The 27,822-nt window shown below is 38.4% G+C and overlaps 1 long non-coding RNA gene across 1 annotated transcript in view; it reads right to left on the reverse strand.

Moving 5' to 3' along the window:
- Positions 1 to 207: 207 nt before the first annotated feature.
- LOC143733133 (uncharacterized) overlaps positions 208 to 27,822 on the reverse strand; it is a 62,089-nt gene continuing 34,474 nt past the window's right edge. The window contains exons 2-3 of the long non-coding RNA XR_013201273.1: positions 5,056 to 5,129; positions 208 to 1,160 (exon numbers count right to left, since the gene is read on the reverse strand). This is a non-coding gene — a long non-coding RNA (uncharacterized LOC143733133). The remainder of the gene's footprint in view (positions 1,161 to 5,055; positions 5,130 to 27,822) is intronic.

Here is a 27,822-nt window from a genome sequence, read left to right on the forward strand (position 1 = left end):
AAAATGAAATATTAGCAAACATCATCATCTCTCGTTATGAACATCCCAAGCTTTCCCTAAACTAAACACATAAACCCATGTGACTGAACAAAGCAAATACAGTTTAAACCGTTTTACAATCATTTATCGTTGTCTGCCAGTAGTTTGTGGGATGATGTCAACATTCAAAATGACAATTGAGGGTAATGATGATCCACATTGAATAAATGATGTAAACGATTTGATTTATTGTGCTTCATCGACCAAGAATCTCAAACATTACGGTTGGTGAAAACAAATGAATCAGATACAAAAGCCACAAATTATGGTTCTGTACACTACAAAGCAACCTATAAACATTGCAATGACAGTTCACCATAAAACCTTACAAGAAGATGCTAATTCATTTACACCCTCATCTTTGCTTTGCGTCTGATGCAGGAGGCCATTTTTGAAGTGTTCTCGCCAACATCTGACTCACGTATTTACAAATTCAGTGTAGACGCAAAAGAACACAGGCCTGACGTTAGTAGGTTTGGCTCCAAACGCTGCCCTCCGCGGCTCAATTCGGGCTGTATCGTTCTTTGGGACGCTTGTAGAGCATAAATGACCAATGCTTCACCACTAGACACTAATCTCAGAGGATCAACATATAGGGAAGGGCTTCCTCATCACACACGACCCATGAAAGAAACGTAAAGCACAGCGATAAAGCCATCTGGACCCCAAAACAGCCAGCAGCAAGAGTTTGAAAAGCAGCTACGGTCCAGACTTAGCCAAACAAACATAAACCAGATGGACTGATGTGGGATTTGAGATGGAAGGGGGGGTCAGAAAGAGAAAAGGGTGTCTCTCCTTACACCATCACTATTACAAACAACTGGAGGCTCATACAGATGTTCAAGCACTTCCAAACCGCTGGGAGGCCGAGGACAGTCGAACACTCTGCAGACGAGTAAATCTCTCACGAGCTGAGCGCTTTGACAGTCCCCAAAGTGTTGCGCTGGATAAAAAGATCTCCGTGGGATAATGAACACCAGGGGTGTTAGCATGGTAGTGGTGTTTGTTCCAGAAACACTGGTAAAAGGCCATGTTTGAGTGTTTGATGCAGCAGGACAGGTGGACGGCGCTTTGATGAACCATGAGACTCTCTTCCACTCTTCTCTGTCGCATTTCACTTCCTGCAATGGAGAGGAAAACAGTAAAAGGAAAATCTGCGTGCTACTTTTAGACTGTGTGACTGTTTGTTTGTGTTTCTAGTTGTGAAACTGCGGTTGGGTTTCCTGATATAAATCTGATCTGAAATGCTTTTGCCAGTGTGCATTTGTGTTTCTTCAACCTAGGGACGTTTTATGTTTGAGGTTTTGATCTTAATTAAAACTAGCAGAAATAACAAATGTATCATAAAAGTAGTCCATACATCATATATGCATATACATACAGACACATATGTAAATTGCAGAAAGAGATATTATAAAAGTTCCAAAAGAAGCACATAAAACTTTGACCTACTATTTATTTTTGTGTTTATTTATTTAATATACAATGGTAATATCTAATTGTTTTTTACATAAATACACTTTACTGGATGGATGGATGGATGGATGGATGGATGGATGGATGGATGGATGGATGGATGGACGGATGGACGGATGGATGGATGGACGGATGGATGGACGGGTAGTTGGGTGAGTGGATGGATGGATGGATGGATGGATGGATGGATGGATGGATGGGATGGATAGATGGATAGATGGATGGATGGATGGAGCGATGGATGGATGGATAGATAGATGGATAGATGGATGGATGATAGATAGATGGATGGATGGAGCGATGGATAGATGGGATGGATGGATGGATGGATGGAGCGATGGATGGATGGATATATGAGACAGACAAAGTGAACATGTTATGAGCCAATCTATTTGTATTCTATTAAATAAATGTCATAGATCTTATTGTGAATGATTCACTCATGAATGTTTCTCCCCGCATCCAATAAAACAAGTTTTATTTCAGGACAAAGAGTTACTACAGTGGAAGAAACAGCCACACAACCTCTATAACAACTCAAAAGTGGGCTAACCTGATGCGTTTCACACTGCAGGACTCTCATGCTCCGCTCAAGAGAAGGCCTTGTTGCAGTCGGATCTCTTTTGTCATGCTAACTGTAACCTTTTAAAGCACATTGACTGCAGGTAGCCCAGAGAAACAATAGGATACGGTAGCATCCTCCTCTAGAGTTACTGCCAGAATCTGCTCTCCCACAGTCCTCATCTTCCACTCGGTGGGCGCAAATAATAAAGCTGTCCAACTGTGACATCACGACTAGTTGTTTGTTTTCTGTACATTGCTTTGGCGATGCGAGTGAAACCGCGAGATGGCAGCGACCACGGAGATGATAGACGGCATTAGCGCATCAGGATTGAGACGAGCACTAAAATCTGTCAGAATCAATTTTCTTTTTGACTTTTGATTTTCACATAAGCTCTACTGAAAAGATCAGTGCAACTATGTCAAGTCATGCTGACCTCGTACTTCACTGTGGACTCGAGGACAAGAAGCTTCTAAAACATTTATTTAGGTCAATCTCATCACTCCATCTCTACCACAAACACTTCTACACACAGCATCTCAGACTTCCTGATCTAAATCTCAATCTGAAAGGCTTTCGCTCTTTTCGTACGCAGGTGTTACTTCAAAAAGGGGAACTTTTATGTCAGAGGGGTTGATTTTAATTAAAACAAGCAGATTTTCAACATGTTCCATTTGTTATATGAAGGTCACTATTGCAATATTTACTGTGTGAAACTTTCCCCCCCACTAATTTTACACAAATTAGAGACAAAAAAAGAAAACAAATATCGACTATCGACAAATATTCATGTCCATCAAATTATGCAAAACGTGACAGAATATTTATTTAATCTTAAAATATCAATATATCAAAATGCCTGTCTTGGTGAGGCATTAATGCATGTAAACAGGTTAAAAAAATAAAATAAAATAAAAAGCTCTGTTTGGCTTCTCATATCGTGTGCATATAAGTGTAAGCAGCCCGGCTTGTTGGCAGAGGTTATTTACACTAACTCTGCCCACTGACGTCTGGTTGGGACGGATGAAACTACGGGAAGCCGCTGGATTGTCAACGATAGCAATAGTATGTGTTGCAAAAAGATTTTATGCAAATCAACCCATGTTCAAATCCACCTTTTGCCGAACTCGCTCTGATCCCTTTTCCCATTACATATCAGATTGGAAAGGAATCTATTTTCAATAAAAATTAAGAAAATATTCAAAAAGTGGAAAAAGGTGTCTAATGTTTAATAATAAAATGTTTATTGGTTAGCTATATGTGAAGGGAGGGCTTTATAGGAGGGTCTCAATAAGACAACATCCATTTAACAATTTTAATAAATATAATCCTTTACAATCTATGTTATTATTGCATATCGTTTAATGCAGAGGCTACTGAGCCTATTAGCTTTACTAAAGCAAAACCTTCTACTCCTCTGCTACTACGGTGAGCAATCTTCGTCTTCACCTTGCTGTCGTGTTGGGTTCGTATAGAGAGCCTAAGCCCCTCCCCTTCACTTCCGGCTCATGGGACTTTATTTCGGAAAAAATATGTATGGTAGTCAATGGCGAGAGACAACTTATCTTTTTATTCCGTCCGAACTGTGCCCTGAATTACACATATGATGTTTGTCAATTTAAAAGATAATTATGAAAGTCAAGAAAGTCACAGTTTGTCATAAAACAGAAGAGTAACAGTTAGTTTTCTGTGAAAATCACTCAATGAAGTACATCTCTCGTCTCGCACTATGTACGTCACCAAGCTCGTGTGTGTGTGCAGTCTGGTACAAAACACACAGGCATGACGGCGTAACGTTACGATTATAACGTTAGACTATAGAAATGACAGACGTTAGCTTCAGTAAAGTTACCTTCATTCATTGAGAGAAAAGGTAAGACGTCACATGTGTGCCTTTTGGGTTTGTAGTCTTTGTAATTACGTATTTTCACAGTCTTATACCTCAACAGTTTTACATCAAACTGTGACTTTCTTGAGTTTAAAATGTATCTTTTAAATTGACAAACATCATATGTGTAATTCAGGGCACAATTCAAGCGGGATCCAAATATTTGTTGTCTCTCGCCATTGATTACCATACAATATTTTTCCGAAATAAGGTCCCATGGTCCACCGGAAGGGGAGGGGCTTAGGCTCTCTATAGAGCGTGTAAGGTTATGCGCATGCTCCAAATCTTCTTCTCCTTGTTTAGTGTATCTCTGTGGCAGAATTACAGCGCCACATACTGGTCTGGCATGTATACCACATCGTTTTAAGTCGGTTTCAGTGGTTTCGTGTGTATGCATTTCTTGAAACGGCACCGTGTTTAAGAAAAAAAATTAGAACGAGAAAAGAAAAAAAAAGATCGGACAGGGAAAGCTCTGGCTTCGTGTGGATGTGGCTTTAGTGATGAAATATTACTCCATTAAAAGTATACTCCACTTGAGTAAAAGTGCTTAAAAGTCCAAGTGCTGATATATAAGGACTGCCGTTTACTTTTCTTTTCTTTTTTTGTTGTTGTCATAATTAAGATTAACCAAAACATGATTTTTTTTTCTCTTTTCAGACAATGCAATAAATAAATAAATACATCCGAATGGGTGAAAGTTGGAATTTAAACTTTCCAACTTAAATTGGTATTTATATTTCTCCAATATTCATTGATCACAGAGTCGCAGTGCAGGAGATGATGTTCTCCGTATACTGGTATAAAATGAAGGTATAAATCGAGGAAGATCAGTGCTGTGAATGTCAGAGACTGATAACATTAGAGTCTGCTGCGTTCTTTCCCTCACGTTCACGGTTGGAAGGACTTTATAGTCTTGGATCCCCTGCTCTCCGAAGAGAGATCGAGAGCACTTGAGCGATAAATTCAGGCTTTGTAAATCTACACAGATTTTATTTACTGTACAGATGCGATCCAGAGCATCCCATGAGACCAGCGTATGTGTTCATGTGGGAGAGCTAGAGTTTATTTGATGAAACAAAATGATTTTTACCAGACAAATGTCACTCCATCTGCAGAGACGACGGCATGCTGAAGCGTCCCGTCGTATTTGAGCTGATGATGCATCTGAAACAAAACAGACGAGGTCCAGTCAGAATCGAGACACTGTGTCAGCAAGTAAAATCTCTATTTAAAAGCAATTCATGACGTTTATTCTTTGTTTGATCTGTTTTGGTTATCCTTTCTAATCTCATGAGGCAAGTCATAAAATATGATATTTCTTTATCTGGTAAATCACACTACCGTTCAAAAGCTTGGGGTTGGAAAGAGTTTTAAAGTTTTGAAATAAGTCTCTTCTGCTCACCAGATTTATTTGATCAAAAATACAGTAAAATCTGTAATATTGTGAAATATTATTAGAATTTATAATAACTGTTTTCTATGTGAATATATTGTCAAATGTAATTTATTCCTGTGATCAAAGCTGAATTTTCCGCATCATTACTCCAGTATTCAGTCACATTATCCTTCAGAAATCAGTATGATATGCTTCTAATAATCTGACCCCAAACATTTGAACGGTAGTGCATACATTATATGTAATATTCTTTGAAGAACTTCAAAAAGACCAAAAGAATCACTTATTTTCACTGCAAGATTTTTTTGTCTCCTGACTCAGTCGAAAAGTCCAAGCACTGACACCATGATCTTCTTAATGAAGTCATCATATCAGACAGACTTGCTGATGATAAACTCAATCCACCAGTAATTTACTACTACTGCTGGCCTAACGCAAAACCATAGGTCATGTTTTACCCTCACAGTTCTCCAAACCCGTCCAATCTTTCTCCGGCTCTGACATCACAGCTGTCTCGGAGACAACAGAGCCTCCCTCTTTTATTCCGAACAGATGGAAAAACAAATAACAGATCCAGTATGATTCTGTAGCCAAGCAGAACCAGCCCTGCACTCCCGGCGACATGTCAATTATCACTGATAAATATCGCTTTCCTCTAATCCCTCCAAACAGAGCCCGCTATCCTATCGAACTCATCCTAGCAAAGGCTTTTTAAGATGGTTACTGTCTTAACTGAATGAAGAATATTTACCTGGAGAAGAAATCATTAGAAAGCACTGTGAATACCAAACCTAACCAAGCAGCACAACTGTTTTCAACATTGATAATGATCAGAAATGTTTCTTGAGCATCAAATCATCATATTATACTGATTTCTGAAGGATCATGTGACACTGAAGACTGGAGTAATGATGCTGAAATTCAGCTTTGAATCACAGGAATAAATTACATTTGACTTTATATTCACATAGGAAATTATAATAACATTTCACAATAATGCCATTTTACTGCATTTGTTTTTGGCTCAAGTAAATGCAATCTTGGAGAGCATAAGAGATTACTTTCATAAACATTAAAATCATAAATATTCCAGCCTTTTACAGTAGAGTGTGTCAGATCATGGACATAGCAAAGTTTGATGCTCTGGGTTATTTTGGGATCATTTTTCATAAACTGGCCGAGTTTGGCCTCAAATGCAAGTTGACAGTTATTGTTTATTAAACGTTGAAGCGATATCACGCTAATCACAACTACAGCACAATTGTAATGCATCAAATGTATAAGATAACATCTCATGTAATATAGCACAAATAAATCATTTTCATACTGCACACAGTAATCATTTTCACAAATAGATAATTTATCATTAATAACTCCACAAAACTCAGAACGACCAATTATTGGCATTATAATCATCAGCAAAGTCACATAAGCGCTGTGTTTAGCCGGATCACCTTCACGCCCCACTAGCAGAAGCAGTTTAATGCCTCATTGACAAATTACAGTCATTTTAATAACTATCTTCTACAAGAATGGGCATTATTCCTGGAAACTAATGACTCACCTCATGACTCATAAGGGGAAGTAGTTATCAAAGGGGGTGTGGGGGGGGTCTCTTTTTTTTTTTTGGAAAATAAATAATAAGACAGTGAAAAGACAATAAACATGATTGGAAGCCTGAGTCTCCTGGCCTCTCAGATTCCTTCTGACTGTCCAAACAAATGGGAGTTAAATAACAAAATATGAATTTGTGACCAAAAACATAATTCTCTTTTTCCAAGAAAAAAAGCACAATTTGAACTAAAAAAACTGGCACACATTAGCAAACAGAGTTTTCTTTTACTCTAAAAAATAACTGAGAACAACCATTACAAATTGTGAAAGGACCTAATTTTTTGATAACAAGAACCCCCAAATATTGATGATATTCTTGCAAATGTAATATTATCATGTTCATATGAGTGAATGTGTGTTCAGTTAACATTTGGTCTGCTTTAATTTATTTTCATTATAGTGATTTTAACTTCTGCTTTAAAAAGCAATTGTTGTTTAGTATGTCATGTTTATATTTTAAGCCTTTTTTGCAGATGAGGTACAGCCTAGCCTACATACATGCGCTATATTTGCTTTCACAACTTCAATTTGCACATTGTTTGGAGGACAACATTGGGCTGGATGAATAACAGTTTTTTCTCTAATAAATACATCAAATAAAATGGCTTTTTCTTATCCAATTAACTGGATCATTAACAAAAGATCAAATGAGCAGCAAAACCATTTAATCTGTAGAGAATGCCATACACAGGTTGCATCCAAAAGTGAAAGTCCGTCAGATCTCTTCCTCCATTTACAACAGCACCATAAACCGCAGTATGAAGGGTGTCATGTACGTGTTAACTCTGACAGCTCAACAACAACAAAACTTTTTCCAAACTTTCCACAGACACCAGATAAAAAAGCCCTGTTCAAACATCAGATCACCAGAACCAGATGGACACCCAGTGGAATTTTATCAGGAGATTTGGCATCATCTTTCCCACTTGTCCTCAAAATGATGTCAGAATTTTCTGAGAAAAGCAATTTTGAAACAAATAGAGCTCTCAAAACTCTTGGTATGAAAAGCAAAATTAAAACCAAAAACAATAATCTAGTAATCTCTTTTTATAGAATCTCTGGCATCGCACCTGATTAAAACCTGAAGTCTTTTACTGATATTCTGACCAGATCATATCAAAATTAAAATATATATTAGTATTAAGGTTAATTTAACTAAAACCATTATATATGGTTATAATTTTATACGTACAATTTGTACACATTAACTTAAACGTCTTCTCATTGAAACCTCAATGTCCTCTTTACTAATGTTTGCCTGATATTATGCAATATTGATGCAACTCAACTTGCACCATGAGATGATGAGGGTGTGCGTTTGATTAGTTTCCATTTTCCATCTTTATTAAAATGCTCTTCCACAAACAGACATTTGGAACAACTAAGTGGGTTGCATCTTGGGATCAGGGTGTGAAGGACAACAGGGTGTTGGGATATTAGGGTACGTTTAGTGAATTCAGCACTTTAACAATAGAATCTAATCATTTAAAGCTTGTATAAACAACCAACAGCATAAAGCAGCTATAGCTAGTGTATGCATACAGAGTATATCCTTTTTTGAAAGCATAACTCAAAGCAGTTAACAAGCAATTAGTCTAGGCTATATTCTAGTCTTGAACCAGCTTATATGATATATGTGATTGATATGTGATAGATATACGATATATGGTATATGTGATCGATATACGATATGATATATGTGATTAATATATGATATATTTGATTGATATATGATATGATATGATATATGACATGATATATGATATGAGATATGATATGAGATATGATATGAGATATATGATATGAAATGAAATTATGAAATTATATGAAATAATATGAGATATGATATATGAATGCTTTTTTATTATATAATATCAAATTTATGTCCAGTGCTCCTGAAAGCTAAGAGAGAAACTGTTTATGCATGTCTTTATATCTAGCATAAATCAAACACATATGTGACATTTTCAGTCAATCTTGATTTCAACCCAGAAAGAGATTTTCCCCAAAAAATTTGGAACATTTACCACTCATGTGAAACGCATCTCAAAAAACTTGTTTCATGACCCTTTAAAGCGTTGCGTGTGATGGGGCTCTAGAACTGAACATTGAAAACACTGTTATTGCCCCAGATGGTTGTGGTTCATTGGAATCACATAATGAATTGATGGGGATTAGTCAAGAAAGGGTGTGCTAATGTTACAGTATCTACTGAAGCAAGATCTCGTAGTGCTGCACATTGTGGAATACAAAAGGAAATGCCATTTCCATTTAATGCCATGCTTTTATACAAATTCATCCCTCTTTAGCATGTAATGTTGTTGTGTGAGCGTAAAAAAATCTCTGTAAAGTTACAAAGCACAACATTCTTCTCTATATCAGTGTAACTGTTTCTGAACTCCCTGAAACGCCTCTATTGTAGTCTTGAGTTTTCTTCCGGGAACGAACACGTCACAATATTCCTCATAATTCATACTCAGAATAAAGGGGCGGGGCCTGGTTGAGTTAGTTAGTAGTGTGTTAAACTGGTGGTTATGGTAAGGGGCGGGACATTTCCCAAACACACTCAAAGCGCTCGACCAATCACAACACACTGATCCAGCCGACCAATCAGAGGAGGGGCACCATAGAAACAGGAACTAAACAGAGGTGTCAAACTCAGTTCCTGGAGGACCACAGCCCTGCAGAGTTCAGCTTCAACCTTAATTAAACAAACATGATCCAGTTAATCAAGTCCTTCAGGCTTAAGGTCCTTGCACACTGAGTCCGAAATTCTCGTCCATCAATAAAAAACAATGCGACCTATAGTTGCAAGCTCCGTCATTACCAATTGAGTTCAATGGAACTTGCGACCATATTTGGCTAACGATGATTTTGGGAAACGCACCCCAGAGCGTTACTGACAGACAGAGCGGAGCTACAACAATGTGAAAAACAATGTACATTCAAGCATGAAAACCTATTTGAGTAGAGCCCAAAAGCAAACTTAAGACTTTGAAAAAGGACATAATAGGTCCCCTTTACATACAGGCAATACAGTACATAGGAGAAAACAACCTAAGAGTCCACTAAAAGATAGTGCATCTTGATGGCATGGCACCAGACTGGATCATCCCAGAACGCGAGAAAGCAAGCGAGACTCCTGAGCATTGTGTTGGTCTTGTGCTCCATGATTAAAGGCAGACCTTGGCCTAAGATCAAGCCTCATGCCCAGCAGGCTGTTACTGTCAGAGCCGTGGACGATCGCTGGCCAACGCACACCGAGCTGGCAGGCGGCAGGAGAGTCTGCTAACCCTCCTGAGAAGCCGTAGGCACGCAGAGCTTGGTGAAACTTCAAAAAAGGGATTTGGGGAGGTGGTTGTTAACACTTGAAAGAATAATGGGCATTGTATAGGTAAGCTTTGAGGGGGGAAATGCTGCTGTATTGATTCGCAACACAATATACAGTCACTGTTTGGATATAAATAGACAAATGCTTAAGAATCTTGGATCATTATTGCTGTGATTATTATGGTTCTAGCATGTTATATGTTTGGTAACAGTTCTTCTAACCCTAATTTATGGAGTGTGTAGCTTTTCATTTCTTAGACAGTTAAGTAGGAAGACACATGAAGATTCATCAGGCTCAAACTGTGAAAGAATGAAAAATCATTTTCACACATGAATTTGGCACCTTAAATCCAATGATTAAACTCTTTGAAAGTCTTTGGGATGTGCTGGAGGAGACTTAACAGAGTGCTGGACTCTTGCATTGTCAATACAAGATCTTGAGCAAACATTGATGCTCCTCTTTTTTGGAGATCTTGTATTGACAAAGCAAGAGTCCAGCCTGACCTTGACATTGTCATCCTGGAATATGGCCATGAAGTTTCTTCCTACATGGGTGTTTAAGAAATGAAAAGCTACACACTCCATCAATTAGAGTTTGAAGAACTGTTACAATCATATAACATGCTAGAAACATAATCACTGCAACAATGATCCAATCATAGACTCTTAGGCATTTGCCTATTTAAATCCAAAAAGTAACTGTTGTGGCATACTAGCTCATCCTCAACTGATTCTTAACACTTTAAAGTCATGTTTTGTGTTATGTTCAGAGTTTGAGAAGCGTTCTGTGTTTCAAGCTAGACACTACATTGTTTTTTCATGCACTGGTCAATGTTGAGATTTTGGACTATTTCGCTTCCTTAGCACGTCACCTTAGAGACTAGTGGAAAGAAAACACCCAAAATACAAAATTAAAGTGTTTATTTTATTACACTTGATCCATTTGCGTCTGTGGGATTTCAATTGCACTACACACCTTTAAATGATTTTTCCTCAATGTTTTTCTTTTTCAGAAATCTCCACTTACACAGCAGCACTTACATCAAACTTTCCAGTTTTAGATCAATTAAAATTGAAAAAAGTAACTTGTCACTGGAAAAACAATGCAATGCAAAAGCATCAGTACTTTTAGTTCCCCAACACTGGTTCAGCCCTAGTTGTAACTCATTGTTCACTTTCTCTGCAGCAGTGCAGAGAAACTATGCACTATCTGTATAGCTTACATCTTCATTTCCTCAATTCTCAAATAGGATCTGCTGATATTTCGGATGACAGGTGGAGAACATGCAATCACAGTAACAATCACGTGCCAGACAGCATCCTAATGAGGAGGAAGTCCACTGTCTGAGGTCATGTTTCCTGGCCAGGAGAACTATCTGTAGAAATTACCTAAAATGAATTATACCCAAAATATCCAACCCATGCTTGTGTGCATGTGGAAACATTTCTGCAAAATGATATGACATTGCTTCTAGCACGTTTCGCGACACTGTCAAAATGAAATGTCCAGTAAGTGGCGCTAAAAATGGTTTTAGTTAAGCAGTAAGTGCCTCATCCTGCATCTTAAATTATTAGACTTTCAATCAGCTTGTCGCAATGCATTGAGACTGGCTTCTCCGCAAAGCATACATGTGATGCTGCCTTAGTATTCTGCTAAAAGACGGTCTTCTCAACAGGCAGCATAACTCATTTTCCAACCTTTTGCAACCGATCTCGCATCGAGAGCACATCTATGATGCCTCAATAGATTTTGGAACAGATCAACCATCTTTTGGCGATGCTCTCCGCTTAGTAAAAGACATTTAAAGATCATGTAATTGGTAAAATGAGCCCAATCCCACTGTGTACGTGTGCCAGTGTGTGTCCACATGGCCAGATAGTGTTAGCAAGAGTTTATCCGCGATCAGGTTTTAATGTTCGAGGCTTGCATGGAAAGTGGAGGAGGTGGGGGTTAGAAACAGCTCTGTGGGAGTCTTTTGCAATTAGTAAGTATTCCACACATCTGGAAACATCTGTCACAGGGGAATTATCTCTTGCTTCTGGGAACAGACCTTGCAGGCCAACCGCATATGTTTTCCAAATGCACGTGCACAGATACACACACACAAACCACATAAATACATAACTGCTAGTCAGTCTGACATAAATTCATATTTAAGTATATTTGGCAAAACATGTTGTCGGAATAGTTCTAAATATATATGATGCATACGAATTTACTCAACTCTATTTACCTCTTGTGTGTGTGTGTGTGTGTGTGTGTGTGTGTGTGTGTGTGTGTGTGTGTGTGTGTGTGTGTGTGTGTGTGTGTGTGTGTGTGTGTGTGTGTGTGTGTGTGTGTGTGTGTGTGTGTGTGTGTGTTGTGTTGTGTTGTGTTGTGTTGTTTTAAATGATTTTTATTTATTTGAGAATGCAAAGCCACTAAAAATATTGCACACACACACGAATATCAACTCATTATAAGCCTGTAATTCCCTGAACTGTGTCAAATGAAGTTAAAAAAAAGTCCATGATTACTTTTCCTTTCCAGCCCTCTTTTAATCCAATTTTCGAATTATAAAAATCTGGTGCCATGATGTTTCAGATATTAGGCAGAGTGGTGCTGAGGCATTCAAGCCTTTTCATTAAAAGTTAATTAAAGTGTTTATTTATTTCCATTGGATCCAAACAGAAAAGTCTTTGAATCAGGAATCAATTAATTTGAAAGCCTAATGATACTGCAAATTAAAAGCATCGCTGTACTCAAACTCTCGAAGATATTGAAAGATCTGATAACAGAGCCATTTCCTGGGAATAAAGATAAACGTGCTGCCGAACCTCTTCTCTATGGAAACATCAATCCTGCTAACTGACTAATATCCTCTAACCTCTTTATATAAAGTTGGATATTCAAGTATGACCAAAGATCACATAAAGTGCTTTATTATATAGCAAATTTCAAATGCTTCATTGCAATTATCGTCGCAAAATGCAAACTATATTATCGCCCAGTTATGCATTTAAAGTTATATAGGCTATTGGACAATGAAACAATGTGCATTGTGAAAAGTGCTATATACATAAATTTGACTTGACATAACCATGTCCACTGATTTCAAGGACTCATCCGCTCCACTTCAGACTGACCTTTAACCTAAATCCTAAAGCGTGGAATGTTTTGACACACAATCAAGGCCAAAACTGAATATCGCGCATGATTATGCAAACCGATCTAAAAAGAGCTGACTCTTTTTTACATGATCCCACTCTCTCTTTTTCCCAAACCCCAAAGCCAGAAGCTCCACATGAGTACAGATCGGTCCTAATGAAACTCTCCCCCCGGTACGCTGTGTGTGTGTGTGTGTGTGTGTGTGTGTGTGTGTGTGTGTGTGTGTGTGTGTGTGTGTGTGTGTGTGTGTGTGTGTTACTGGACAGGGATAAAGCCTATTCTCAGTATGCATGTAAATGAGTGGGTCAAATTCCAGGCCCAGGGATTTGTTGGAGACACATGGGTAAGGTCTGGCCAGGACTGAGTCAATAATTCAGCCTCGACCACAAGGTCTGTCTTCCGCCTCCCAAATGCCTGTTTAAGACGGTTCTCTCGTTCTGACCGCTATAACAAACAGACAGGGTGAGAAGTACAAAAACACATACAAACGTGAATTAACACACACAGACCCATATAAACAAACAACACAGACTCACATAAACAAACATTGATTCCCTTATACTCAAATACATTTTCAGAGACAAAAAAGTGGAATAAATTGCCTCAAACTATCTTTGCCAACCTCAAACACATAAACACTTTCCCAAATACACACACAGCAATACCGAATTTGAATAACCAGAATTAAACAAAAGTGGACCGGGAGAAGGAAAGTGGTCTGCAAAAAAACTCTTCCATCTGAAGTAATATTTCTTTACCTAATACAATATAACATCATATCATATAATATAATCCCATAGCCCAAGCATAGCCTTTTAAATGTACCTACCAAAGACTGTGTGTTCACACTTGGCAGGTTTGTCTCACATTAAAACAAACTCTTTGTGCGATTGCTCTGCTGTGCGGTTGATTTAAGTGTGAAACGCTGCCATCTGAAAACTGATGTGCAACAGAAAGTGGATCATGGTTTCGGTCCGCTTCCAAACGAACTCTGGTGCGGTTCCAATTAAATATATGAAGGCAACACGGACCAAAGACATCTAAACAGACCAAAAACAGGATGTGATGTCACAAGATGCAATCCTAAAAAGGCCAGAATCGCCATAGTCGTGATGTTGCCCATTATAGTTCAGTGCAGGTGTCAGTTTCCTTGCAGCAGATCTGAATTTGTGTGTGTAAGCGGAATAACTGGTATCATCATCATCTTTTTTTTTAGACCGGACCAAACTATCATTGTGAACACACCCTATATCACAATCAGCAAACAATATAGCATAAAACAAAAAAACTAAAAACTAAACCCCAAATCCAAATAAAACAAAAAAACTAAATTTAACCAAAGACAAAAAAGTCAACAAAAACAAAGCCAAAACAAACACAAACAAAGCCAAGAGCAAATATATAAACCAAACCAAACACAAACCAAAAGGCATCTCAAATCAGAACACAAGCTCCCTGAATTATGTTTGGTCCTGGGAGAGAAAAAAGCATTAAAAACTCTCAGAAACTAGTATAAAAGCTGTCACTGGAGCAATATTCTTTCAAAAAGTAATAATATGCACACTAAATAGGATACAAAAGTGTACAATTGTAAAGGTACCGTCCCAGGGAGGAGCTGATCGTTTTTTTCTGAGAGTGAGGGTGGACTAACATGCATCTGGATTGAGTGTTTGTCGCAACAAACTGAATCAAATTAAAAGGTTTTATATTGAATCCAACACCCGATTCCAATTGAAACTGCAGATTAATATCTCCTCCATAAAGTGTACACCAAAGTTTTCTTGAAGGTACAGCCAGTGAAAACATGCACATGCACTCACACAAGTACAAAAGCATATGTGTGTCATTTGTCAGTCAATACACAGACACACTCTCTGATGAACTCGCAGTGTCAAGTGCAATTTCTTCACCTCCTTTGCTCAGTCTAGACTGACTACACATTAATACGTGTGCATGCATGCATGCTCTAACATTAAGCCCAAGGCAAGCATACTCCTGAAACGAGAGCCAGCAAGGTGCAGGAACGTTCTCCTAATGAATAACCAAGCAGTAATTCAAGCTAATGTGGACTAAAGCACAGAGTTCAGACACATGTCTCCATACACCGTGAAGAAACTCTTCTCAGTTACAGCAGTGAGGAAGGTCTAGCAGTTGTTACGGATGTGTGTTCTCCCTGTGAGCCACCGGATCAATGACTATCCATCTTCGCTGTGTTTGACTTGGAGTCTGACTCTGGACTACAGATGCTGATGAGAACAGGCTTTGAGCTGGACCCAGAAACCTGCAGGAGTCTAACAGGCCCTCCTCACTGCGCAAATCAACAGGTTTTGTTGTCTTGAACTTATTGAAGTTGACAGGTTTTATTTAACTTCTCACCATAAACGCAATATTCACAGATCCATTTGGTCAAAATCTTCTGCCAAAAAAGTAAATTCAAGTAATGTGCTAGAGCAAAACATTGTGACCTTGCTCTTTGTGCACATTGTGTTTGTGCAGGTCAGGAAACCTCAACTCGCACACAAAGAAAATGGATAATTACAAGGACTTTGAAATATTTGGGATATATACAGGGACGTTCATATGGACAATGGACGTTTTTTAAAGAGTTTTTTTTATATATCTTAAAATGTGCATTGCATATCTATTATTATTAAAGAAAAAAGCCACACAAAAAAATCAAGAGGTACATGAATCAAGAATACTGCCAAATACAAAAGTTTATCATTCATTCACTATTTCACTATTCACTACAATTTCATCAAAATATGACTATTTTACTTAATATAACTTATATTTATGTACTGAGCTGTATTGAATCATTAGTTTATCTGGTGTGAGTTATATGGCCAAACACAAAACCCTAAAACAACAGTGTTTCCTGGTGAGTGGAAGTTCACACTCCCTAAGACACTACATATTAGATCACAGTAAAGGCCCTTGCACACTGAGTCCGAAATTTTCATATGCGTTTTTTCGTATTCGTGATTCGGTGGCTCTGAATTGTCAGAACACCATTCAAACTGCTTGCTACGGATGCGAAAAACACAGAAAATCGTACCCGATTCGATTGTTTTTATGACGGACGAAAGTTTCGGAGGCAGTGTGCAAGCGTGATTGACATAACGTGAGGTCGAATTTTTTTTTTAACTTACGAAAATTTCGGATGTGAATTTCGGACTCAGAGTGCAATGGCCTTAAGGCCTTTCTCTCTGTCTCCCAAACGTGATCCAGAACATTGCACAGTTTGACTGGCAGGATCGGTGTAATACATCTGAATTTTTAGTCAGCATAACAGACGGTGAGAGAAAGAGTCCGAGATATACGTTAGAAAGAAGGAGAATGTTGAGTAGGAGGAAAAAACGGAGGCCAAAATCCCACTTATAACAAGACTCATTATTATCCAAAAACTTTAAATGCTTCCAGTGAGATCTTCCCCTGTCTACAGGCCTCTTCTCTTTGTTATGGAGCAATTCTTTTGCCAGGCCACTGTTTATTATCAGCATCCGTGCCCATTTGGACAAAAAAAAGGTTAGTCTTTTAAAACACCTAATCCTTTCCAAATCACACTTCACCAGCTATCCATCTCACACTTACAGATTTCCATCCTATCCCATCTTTCCATTTCCTCTCACATTTCTTGTATTGTTGTATCTCCAAGACATTGCACATGCAAAAGCTGGATTTCAACATGTCAGATATATGATGCTCTACAGAAGATCTCTCAGGGTGTGAAGGAGCCTCCAGCGGTCTGTGATCTACAATCCATCAGGAAGAGAGAACTGAAAAACAGGGAATTGAAACATCTTGCACTAATAATCGCAATCGAGTGGCTCTAATTAGGAACGTCCCATCCTGAACCCTTTTAAACAAAAAGCAGTCATGTTTATCCATTTATTTCCCTCTCTGTTATATCACCTCCTAATCTTCCTCCCTTTTTCCTAGTCTGACTGACGCAGGACTTAATGCATGTTAGTAGTAGTCATATCTCAAAATGAGCATCTTGTCCTTTCCTCTGTACTAAATTTAGACTTTTTCCTCTAGTAAAAATGTATGTGCCAGAGTAGGTGACTAAAACACTCGCTACAACCCACGTCACTGCTCACGAGGTGTGAGGGCGTGGAAAAGCAAAGCGCGCCAACCAGACTGAGGACCTCCTTCCTGGAGACGTAAGAAAACAGAAATAAAACCCGATGGAATATTTCTTTCCACTGGCTTGTAGGAGGGTGAGGACATGGAGTAGCAGGTGACTATCGTTTCTGGACCGCCAGAGCAAGTGTTCCGTGACTCACAATTAGATATAAAAGTGCGAAAATATCCATTTCCCAAATTCCATTTACGATTATTCTCGTAAATAATAAAGTCGAGTATGGGCAAAGTGCACTCCAGTAATGCTCTGCAGTGCATCAGTGGTGACACGTGCTTCTAACAAGTACAATAAAAAAATAAAATAATAATAAATAAAACTTGAGTATGTTTTACAAGAAAATATAATGCTATAATACTTAAATCTTTTTCAGTGTACATGGCAAATGTCAAACCAACACAAAAACAGTGAAGTTGAGCAGTGAATCATATCGCTGTCATTCAAAATGAAATATTGAAAGCTTGCGCCACTCAGTCTGGCTGGCTGCATCCCTGGAAGTACAATTATATGAAAGCATTGGTGGAAGGAGTTGAGTGGGCGACTAACGGTCCGCTAACAGACGGAAGGAGGAATGAGTAGCGGAACGCTGGAAGGAGGAATAAAAGAGAGGGAATCCTTGGTCCGGTGCGCTGGCATGGCTCAGATAAGCTGGAGGAGAGGGTGAGGTGGGCAGGTTAGTCATTACAGCGGTCGAGTCGTCTGGATAGACTGTGGCAGGCGTGAAAGAGCAGGAGAGAGGAAGAAATGAATGACTGTGACTCAGCAGAAAACCGCGCAGTCACTGACAACCTACTGAGGCCTGCAGAAACAAAATCCTGTGATTTTGAGTGGGTGGGATTCAGATAGAGACTTTGTTAATTTCACTACTTTTCAAATGCATTGTTTTATTGTTTTACCCTTGTTCTAGACCCAGACATTTAATATTGCATTGTGGAAATCCATTACAAAAATATAAATTACACATAGAAAAATATTACGATCTGAAGCAGCAAGTGCAATAAAAATAATTTTCATTTATTTATTATTACTAACCATGACTGTCCAATGCTGATGTCATTTTTCAATCACAACCATCAATTCTGCAGCTATTATTCATTCAAAAGTTTACAAACGTACCCGTTTACCAAAGTGAAAAGAGATGTTGAGTCTTCACATGAATGTCGACTTAGAAAAAAGTTATATATCACTTATGAAGAGAAGTTTATGCTTTTGAACAGATGGATGGATGGATGGATGGATGGATGTTTCTCTCAAGTTATACCCTGGCAATATGATACATACATACTGTTTCTTCACTGTTTCTTCTCTGAAATTGTACCCTGGCCATATGTAATTAAGAAGAGAAAAATCCATGCCAGAGTCAACAAAACAGTGGGGGGGGGGGGGGACGAGGGCCCATTCACATGCAAACACATACAAAAACACTCAAGACTCATTGAGCAACGTCATCAACTGATATTGGACGCTTTGAGACGGCGTGTCGAGTTCCAGTATGGACCAGAGCCCTGCTGTTAATGAAATGGACTGATCGTTGAGCTGTGGTTCCTGCTGCACTCAGAGGCTGATAAAACACATCCATACTAAAGCTGTAGCCTTCCCTTCTCCATGTCCAGAGTGGGATAAACGAAAAGTGTGCAAGAACCAGGAGAACGGAGGAGGGAAAGACTGGCATCCTGTTGAAAACACTACTTTTCTTGGAATGCCTTCACAAACTGCACGGCTTTTCCCTCCAAAGGTTTTGTAAAACTCCCAGCTGTTTTCTTTGCATGCTGTCTTTGCCAAATAGTTAATCATAATAATCACACTACTATTAGTTGACGTCAATACGAATAACATCTAAAGATGATTGGTGTAAGTCACTACTATAATGCCCCTGGTATGGAGCGATTGGATGCAGTTTGTGTTCCTTCCTTTAATAACCCAGTGGAAAACAAGTGGAAACAAATTTATAAAAGACAAAAGTCAAAAGAACTGGTTCTGATTCATTTTTCCCCACATGTAAAAGTCAAGACAGATTTGCCATAAGCGGCATGTTACGTTTTCATGTGTGTCTGCTGAGATGAGGCTTGACAAGGTAAAGCAGTTACTGTGGCAGTGATTTGTTGTGGTATTTGAATAAGAAACTGCTTTGACAAGTCATGGAAGAGAAAACGACGGCGGGAGACAACGTGGCTTTTCACCTTCGCCCTCCAAAGTGTGGCTTGAGCTTCAAGATGACAATAACTATTACATCGAAATCATTCATACAGTTTTATAAAATGTCAAGCAAACACGACTTTCATGAGATGCATTAGAGCTTGTAATGCTTAGTTCTCTGAAAAGTACTACAACACTTTAAATAAGAGATAATGTACAGTCAGACGGTTATTGTAAACCTGACAATGGTTTATAATATACACCCCTTATACGTACAGTTGAACTGTTATAGAGCTCGGAAGTAAAAATCCCATTAAACTTTTGAACAATAATTTTTTAGCTATATGCTTTTGTTGAAGACATAAGTCTGCATTATTTCAATTTATACCTTGGTCTGTCTGAATACTTAATTCTGATTGGCTGGAAGGTGAGTTCAAATGTGAGTTCAAACTGTGTAAAGCACAGGTAGTTCCAGTCAGTTTAATCACTGTTCTATATTGATGCTTCACACACACACACACAACAAGGCTTATTCTCGTGTAACTAAAGCTTAAAAATATAATGACAAAAAATGCCATGTGGCCAAGAAAAAACAATTCTTAAACATTGGAAATTTTTGGAGAGTTGCGCAACATGACATTTTACAACCAGAACTAAACTTGCTTTGTCATAAAAAGGTCAAATTATCTGATATTTTTAGAAACTTACTGACCTTGACACACAGTCATGAGGGTCTCCAGGGTTCCTTCTCTATGACCTCATTTCCTGTTCTATAGGTTTTTGTGGTCGCACTTTGAGAACCACAAGAAATACTAAAAGACTGTGCCAAGAAATACTAAAAGATTGTGCCAAACTACTGATTGTACATCACAAATTCCTTTTGAATGCATTTTTTAAAATAAATCAATAGATCTAGACGCCGACAACAGAAATGTCATTGACCCCTATATATACCTGATCTAGTCTCCCTGTCTGACTCTCTATTTGTTTTCGTCTTTTTTCTCTTCTTTAGCTCATTTCGAAATCTATTATATTGTTGGCTCATTGACGAATTGCTCTTTAGTAAGTTACTTTGGATAAAAGCATTTGCTAAATGCGTAAATAAAATGTAAACACTTCATGAAATTGTACACAAATTAACTACACTGCAATATTACAGCATTACATAAAAATTCTCTCTAATATAAAAGAAGCTTTCTGCCTACCAAACGAGCGCAAGTGTGTATGCAAGTATTTCTGTGCCAGCATCACAGCAGAAGAAACCTATTACAAGTAACTCAAAAGACAACAACATCCTCACTGACAGAAACCATGAGGCCTAATGGCATAATATGGACTCCAATTACGTCTTCTAACAGAACGAAGAGGTCCTTGTGTGTCTTTGAACGGCTCCGTCTTAAATCGCAGCCGCAGCTGGTACTGAAGCACCCGTCGCCAATTAAGTCAAAAACAAACGACAGAATCTGCCTTTTACGAGCTGTGATTTGCGTCCTGACCTTTTTCCAGCTTTTCCGTCAATAATCACAACCACAACTTTAAACGGACTGAACGAAATCTTTCATGTGTCGTTTTACAGCTCTTTTACAGTGATGGAGAGGAAAATCTCATATTGTGGCTTCGTCTGTTTTGGCGAGCTGATGTTCGATGGGAAAATATGCCACACTCTTTAAAAGAAAAGCTGTCACTGGGGCAGTACCTTTTCAAATGGTATTAGTATCTGAAAGGTACATATTGCTACCAAAAGTGTACATAATAGTACCGAAATCGTACCTATAATTACCTATAAGGGTACAGTCCAAGTTACAGCTTTTGTACCATTTTTTTTCTTTCTAAGAGTGCATGGTGATGAAGTTGGCTTGCGTCTGATGTTGCTCACGGATTTGCTTCTCTAATGTGCATGTATGTGTGTGTATTTTAAACTGCTGTATCACAGATGTGCTTGTGGCTGTATACGCATGGATTTGTGAAGGAGAATTAGATAGGAAAGTACTCCACAATGTTATGACCAAGAATCCAGAGTTGCCTTTTGGTGTAAAAATCCGAAACATCAGAATCAGAATCACTTTATTCGCCAAATGCTTCAGCAGACACGCAGGAGTTTGATATGGCAATCAGTAACACGGAAACTCGACAAACATACCATATATACGTACAGCTACATAAAGCATGTTTTAAAAAAATAAAAAATAAAAATAAGTTAAATAAAATAGTCCAAAGATGAAAATAGTGAGGGAGGGAGGCACTGGATCAGCTATTCAGGAGGGAAATGGCTCTTGGAAAAAAGAAATTTGGAGAGGTTATTATAGCATTGACATGGATGATCTGAAGAGTTAGAAGGATGCATTCCTCCAATGACATGATAATCTGTCGGAAGTAATGCATTCACACAAGTACAGAAAGGAACAAGAGATTGGAAGAAACAGAGGAAGTTCCAGCTTTGAACTCAAGAACTGATCGTGATCAAAAGTTGTGGTTGTTCACAGATGTGGCAGAGATGGCACGCATTTCACGAGCTGATGTCATTAAAGACCTCAGAGCCCAACCTAACTGGGTTTTCCTATGGCCAATCCCCCCTGGAGCTCATGGGACAGACCAGTGCGCTCTTCTTCTCGGTTTAATACTGGCCAGCATTACGTAACCCAACCCAAAACAGCAAAGGCAAAAATAATGAGCTAAAGCAAATGGTGTTTAGAGGTTTACAGTCCGGTTCCAAACTGGACACCAGGATGTACCTGGAACATGTGTCAGCAGATCCTTTCCCTGTTTACATGGTTTATAAAAGAGTGGATACCCTGATAATAGTGATAAACACTGGACTCTCATGGGTGAAATTACTGAACATTTGTCCCACTTTGGTGCTTGTTATATCACAGCAGATATATGCATTTTCACCAGATACTATCTGTGGTGAAATAAAAGTCAATGGAATTATGCTTTTTTTTATGTGTGGATCTATTAATGTATTCAGAAAGTTAAAAAAAAAATGTAAAAAAAAAATGCAATTTATATGTATGAGCAATATCACAAGAAGCAGTGTGATATGGCTGTACATCATATATACATCATATCGCACAGCTACGAATGTGATATTGTCTTTATACGACAGTTCGATGGCACAAGTGAGTAAATGAATAATAAACAACAATGGAGTGTCCTTAAAAAAAACACTCTTTTGTGCAGAACTCCGTTACCTATTCTAAAACTTTAGAACTAGTAACGAAGGAACGTTGTGTAACGTTGCTAATTATATTATTTAGAGTATTATGGGAGAGAGGACGACTAAATGAGTGTATTACCTGTATCGGATACACTGTAGCGTTCATTCTTCAGTTCGATTTCCATAATATTATATCAATTATTTAAAAAAAAATCAGTTTGAATATCAGCTAAGAAAAAGATATATTTGTCCTTTTTTAAAAGTTAAGGGGATTTCCCAAGACGGCACTAAACCAACTTCCTTGTTTACAACCTTGCCGCCATCTAATGTCGTAATATCATAACTTTCAGTGAAGTCCATATTATGAACACTAACGAACCTTTCTCAATACCAAATATGTATACATAAAAAAATATTTATTGAACAACATTTAAATGACCAACAATAGTCAGTATACACAACAATAGGAAATAAACACAAGCAAACAATTCAGTCAAACGTACTGTACAAAAGCAGCGCTCTAGTACAGGATTTAAGTTAAATATAGCCTAGATATAAAGTTATGAAACATAAATTTCCCCTTAACCCAAATCGTTTTGGTCTGAAACAAGTAACAGATTAATAAGACCAAAGATTGCCCGTTTGATATACCCCAAATGAATTATATCATCACTATCTATATACTGTAAGAGCCAGCAGGACTGGCTGAGATGACGCTGTTCTCTGCGGGAACATGAGCACTGAACCGCTGACGGCCTGGAGCTCACATCTGCGTCTAAACACATTTTAAAACAGGCGCCATGTTTATTTTTGAGTCACATATTTGAGGTCTAAATAACTACCATTCTCACCTAAAAAACTCTTAAAGCTACATTTCGAGACACAACAACGGTAGAATTTGACTGTCACAGCGGAGTGATACAAACAGTGAAACGGTTCCAGTGCTGATACTGGGGGAATAACGCACGGCTCTCAGCCAATCAGATTCGAGAACCAGAAATAATTGTTGTATAATGACTTTAATGTACCTCTTCTGTGCTGTTTTTGATTTCTGAACTAAAATTAATTATGAGAGTTTTTTTAATGGTGGCATAATATTTTTTGTGTGTGCTTTTCAGTCTGTTCTTCACACAAAGCCATTTTATGGACTGTTATGCTGCTTTTTTGACAGCCTTTGATCACCATTCACTTTCACTATATGAGAAAGAACATGAAAATCCTATCTAACAAATTTTGTGTTTGACAGAAGAAAAAAAATACAGATTTGGGTCAACATGAGGGTGAGTAAATGATGACAGGACGTTCATTTTTGGTTGAATTGTCCCTTTAAGAATCTGCAGAATGAGCTATAGCCATAGACTGTAAAAAATATGGACAAAGCGTCTGTGACGTCATCCATAGACTTTCTGAAGAACAGTTTTGAGGCGTTTATGAAGGGTATGGGCGGCGCCACCTTGGAAAATCTTTTCAGAAAGGATACAGAGGTGATATGATGTGTTGTGTCAGATCATGGCCGAGACGTCAAATTTCAGGAATTCCACTCGGCGCAGCCCGTTATCAGCTGTCAATCAAGCTGTCAATCAAAGTTAACCACGTCCTTATTTGTCATACATTTTATATCTAAATACGATGTAAACTAACGAGCTAGAAAAAAATTCACCCCCCTCACAGTTGTCAGGCATGAAAAATACAATATACGCCCATGGGACCAACCTGTAAAAACATGAATTTATGCTGTGAAAACGGACATTTTAACATGGGGTCTATGGACTTTCGGTCTATGGATTTTCGATGTATTGCAGTTTTTCGCACTTCCGGGTAGGCTTCATTTTTCAGATTAGAAGGAGAGGAGAGCCATGAGAAGATAAGAAAGAATCAAGGACATAAAATTCACACAAAATAATACCCTTCATATTCCTGGTATTATTTATGGATATCTCTGTACGCAGCCCCACACATGGCTAGATCTGTCTCTCTGTCTCTCTGTCTCTCTCTCTGTCTCTCTCTCTGTCTCTCTCTCTGTCTCTCTCTCTGTCTCTCTCTCTGTCTCTCTCTCTCTCTCTCTCTCTCTCTCTCTCTGTCTCTCTGTCTCTCTGTCTCTCTGTCTCTCTGTCTCTCTGTCTCTCTGTCTCTCTCTCTCTCTCTCTCTCTCTCTCTCTCTCTCTCTCTCTCTCTCTCTCTCTCTCATTACTCCAGTGCTTTTACACAAAAGCCTCTCATTAATGCATCTCGCTGTTCCAAGTGGTCAAGCGCCAGCACTAAGACTGGGAGGAAGTGCATTCCATCACCAATGGTTTCTGGCAAAGCCGAAAGCTACTTACCACGGGTCCTTCTCATGCCCTGTGCACGGTAACTCTACCCCGACTAACCTAGACGGGACATCTCCACTCAAAGAGACATTCTGACATCTCTCACTCAACCCTCATGTTGTTCCAAACTCATATGACTTGTATTTAAATAGCAGATCTTTTTAAAGAAGAAGCTATCTGTGCTGGTATAAAGATCAAATTATTATTATTTTTTTGCTTGGAACTATAAATGTATTCAAAATGCCATTAAAATGCAATTCACAAATTTCTAAACTAAAATGCATTTTATTTATTTTTCATGGGGAGGGGGTGGGAAACCTCTTCTGTCTCTGATAAGGCTGCAACACTGCTCTGATTAAAGGGTTAAGCTGAAGCACATGCAGGGAGCACCTACAGATGGATCTCATTCTCTCGGACACACACACACACACACACACACACACACACACACACACACACACAGTAATTTAAGGTCAGTGGAGACCATATTAATACTGTTGGCTAGTACAAGGATGAACATATTGAGATACTTATTGAGTGGTTTACAAGAGCCTAGACTGCTGCAACAGGCATGAAGACTTCTGTTCATCTCTCGCTCATCATAAATTCTTAGTGTTTTTAAAGAGACAGTTTTCGTCCCTGTTTGAGTGAAATGGCTTCACAAACAAGAAAAAAATGTAGGGCAGGGCTTGATTTTGTCCATGGGGAATTGATTGGATGGATGTGGTTTGCTATTGGTGGATCTCATGTGAGTGACAGGTTGCCCCGCCCATATCTTCAGAGAAGAGAAGAGATGCTGCAAGAGGAAGTTATTCTGATTCAAGATTACCAGGAACAATAGTGATGTGCATCGATAAATTGTTTATAATAAATAATGAAATATTCCAATAAGGAATAAGAATGGTCCGTTTTGATCCGTGACAGACTTTAAGTAAAAAAAAAAAATAGATCTAAATGTGAAAATAGGGAAATAAGCATGTAGAGTTAAATATCCAGGATCAGCCAACAAATGTCCAATATTGACTGATACCAATAAGTAAAAAATAAATCTCTAATACTGTATATTGGCTTTAAACAAAACACCAATATAGCACTGATATATCATGCAACACTATTTATGAGTAGTATATCTTTTACAGCATATGATAATTCATACTCAAACTCGTCATTCGCCAAAATAGTCTTAAAATATCGTCGTATCGTTTCCGTGAACCAAATATTGTAATAACACATAGAATAACACAAAGAAAATATAATGAATAGTCTTCGGCAATTTTAAGATTCAGATCATCGTCTAACATTAAATTAAAGGGATAGCAACAGATTATAAGAAAAATCTTTGCACTTTAAGAGGTTTATTAACATATAAGTAATTCAGGAGACTACAACATGGCTCCTCATACTCAAAACAAAAATGCTACCACTACCAAATACATGATCTTGATATCTACTTACCGATTCATGCATTCATCCACTGACCAGATCATGAGATTGACAGATAAGAGTGAAGTTCATTTGAGCCCTTGAATGGATCAGCATGAGTTCAACAGTCTTAAACACCCTACAGTAACTGTTTGCTGACATTAAAGAGCTGAACGTGTTCAGATTCCTTTGCTAAAGCCACTGGAAGCCAAACTCAGCATGTGTATATTTTCTCCAGGTCTGAAATAACTGTGCAGCATGTTTCTGTGTGTCGTGAGGGTTTGTGTGGGCTCGGTGCGCTGCCGAAGGCTGTTTTGTGGCCACCGTGACCACCTTTGTGAACATCAGGCCCGTTTGTGGTGGTTTAGACTGAAGCTTCCTGCCAAAATCTGCTCTTTTTCTTTCTCAGTCCACTTGCCAGATAAATTTATATCCGTGCTGACTGAGCGATGCTCATGACTGGAGCTGCTCAAAATCAAGCCTGCTTTCTTGCTCGCACGTGTTTATCTTTTGGTGATCCTCTCATGTCACTGTTCCACCTGAAACAATCAAGAGCTTTACTTAGTGGTTGCTGAACATTCGGAAGAAGATTGTGTAATGGCGTTTCCTCAGCTTTTCCACTGTCCTTTGCTACACACTTCGGTATCTTGGTGTGTGGCTCGGTGAGTCCGCAATGTGGATATGAAACGGTGCCCATAAACACAGCCAAACATTCACAAAATGTGCACACGTGTTTTTATACGCATGTTTTACAACACCGAATCAGAAATTGTTTACTCCTGCAACATAAGCGTCTTCACTGTTGCAGAACTTCAGTCTTAAGGCAAGACACTCCAGCAGGGAAGGTTGCATAAACTGCTTAGACTAGTCTTAAAAGTTAGTCATATTTTTCTTCAAGATGGTCCTAACTTTTAAAAGTCATGCAGTTACATAAAAAGGTAGATCAGTCTGATTACCTCTTGACTTATGTCTAGTTCTTAAAGTCCCTCTGTGGTGAAAATCAAGTTTTTAATTTTGTTTATATGTCTATGTGGTGTTTTTAATATGCTTTAAGACAAACCATGTGTAAATTCATAAGTTGACAGCATTGCTGAGTATTTTCTCCTTAAAACTGCAGTGAACCAAAGACTGTCTCAAAAACAGTTTGAAATCGCTGGTGTTTCTGACGTCACAAACGACCTTGTAACCAATCAGATCAACG

Source organism: Siphateles boraxobius, unplaced genomic scaffold, assembly GCF_051911475.1.
Source record: "Siphateles boraxobius isolate OS27281-9 unplaced genomic scaffold, OSU_SipBor_1 90, whole genome shotgun sequence".
In the NCBI taxonomy this organism is placed as follows: Eukaryota; Metazoa; Chordata; class Actinopteri; order Cypriniformes; family Leuciscidae; genus Siphateles; species Siphateles boraxobius.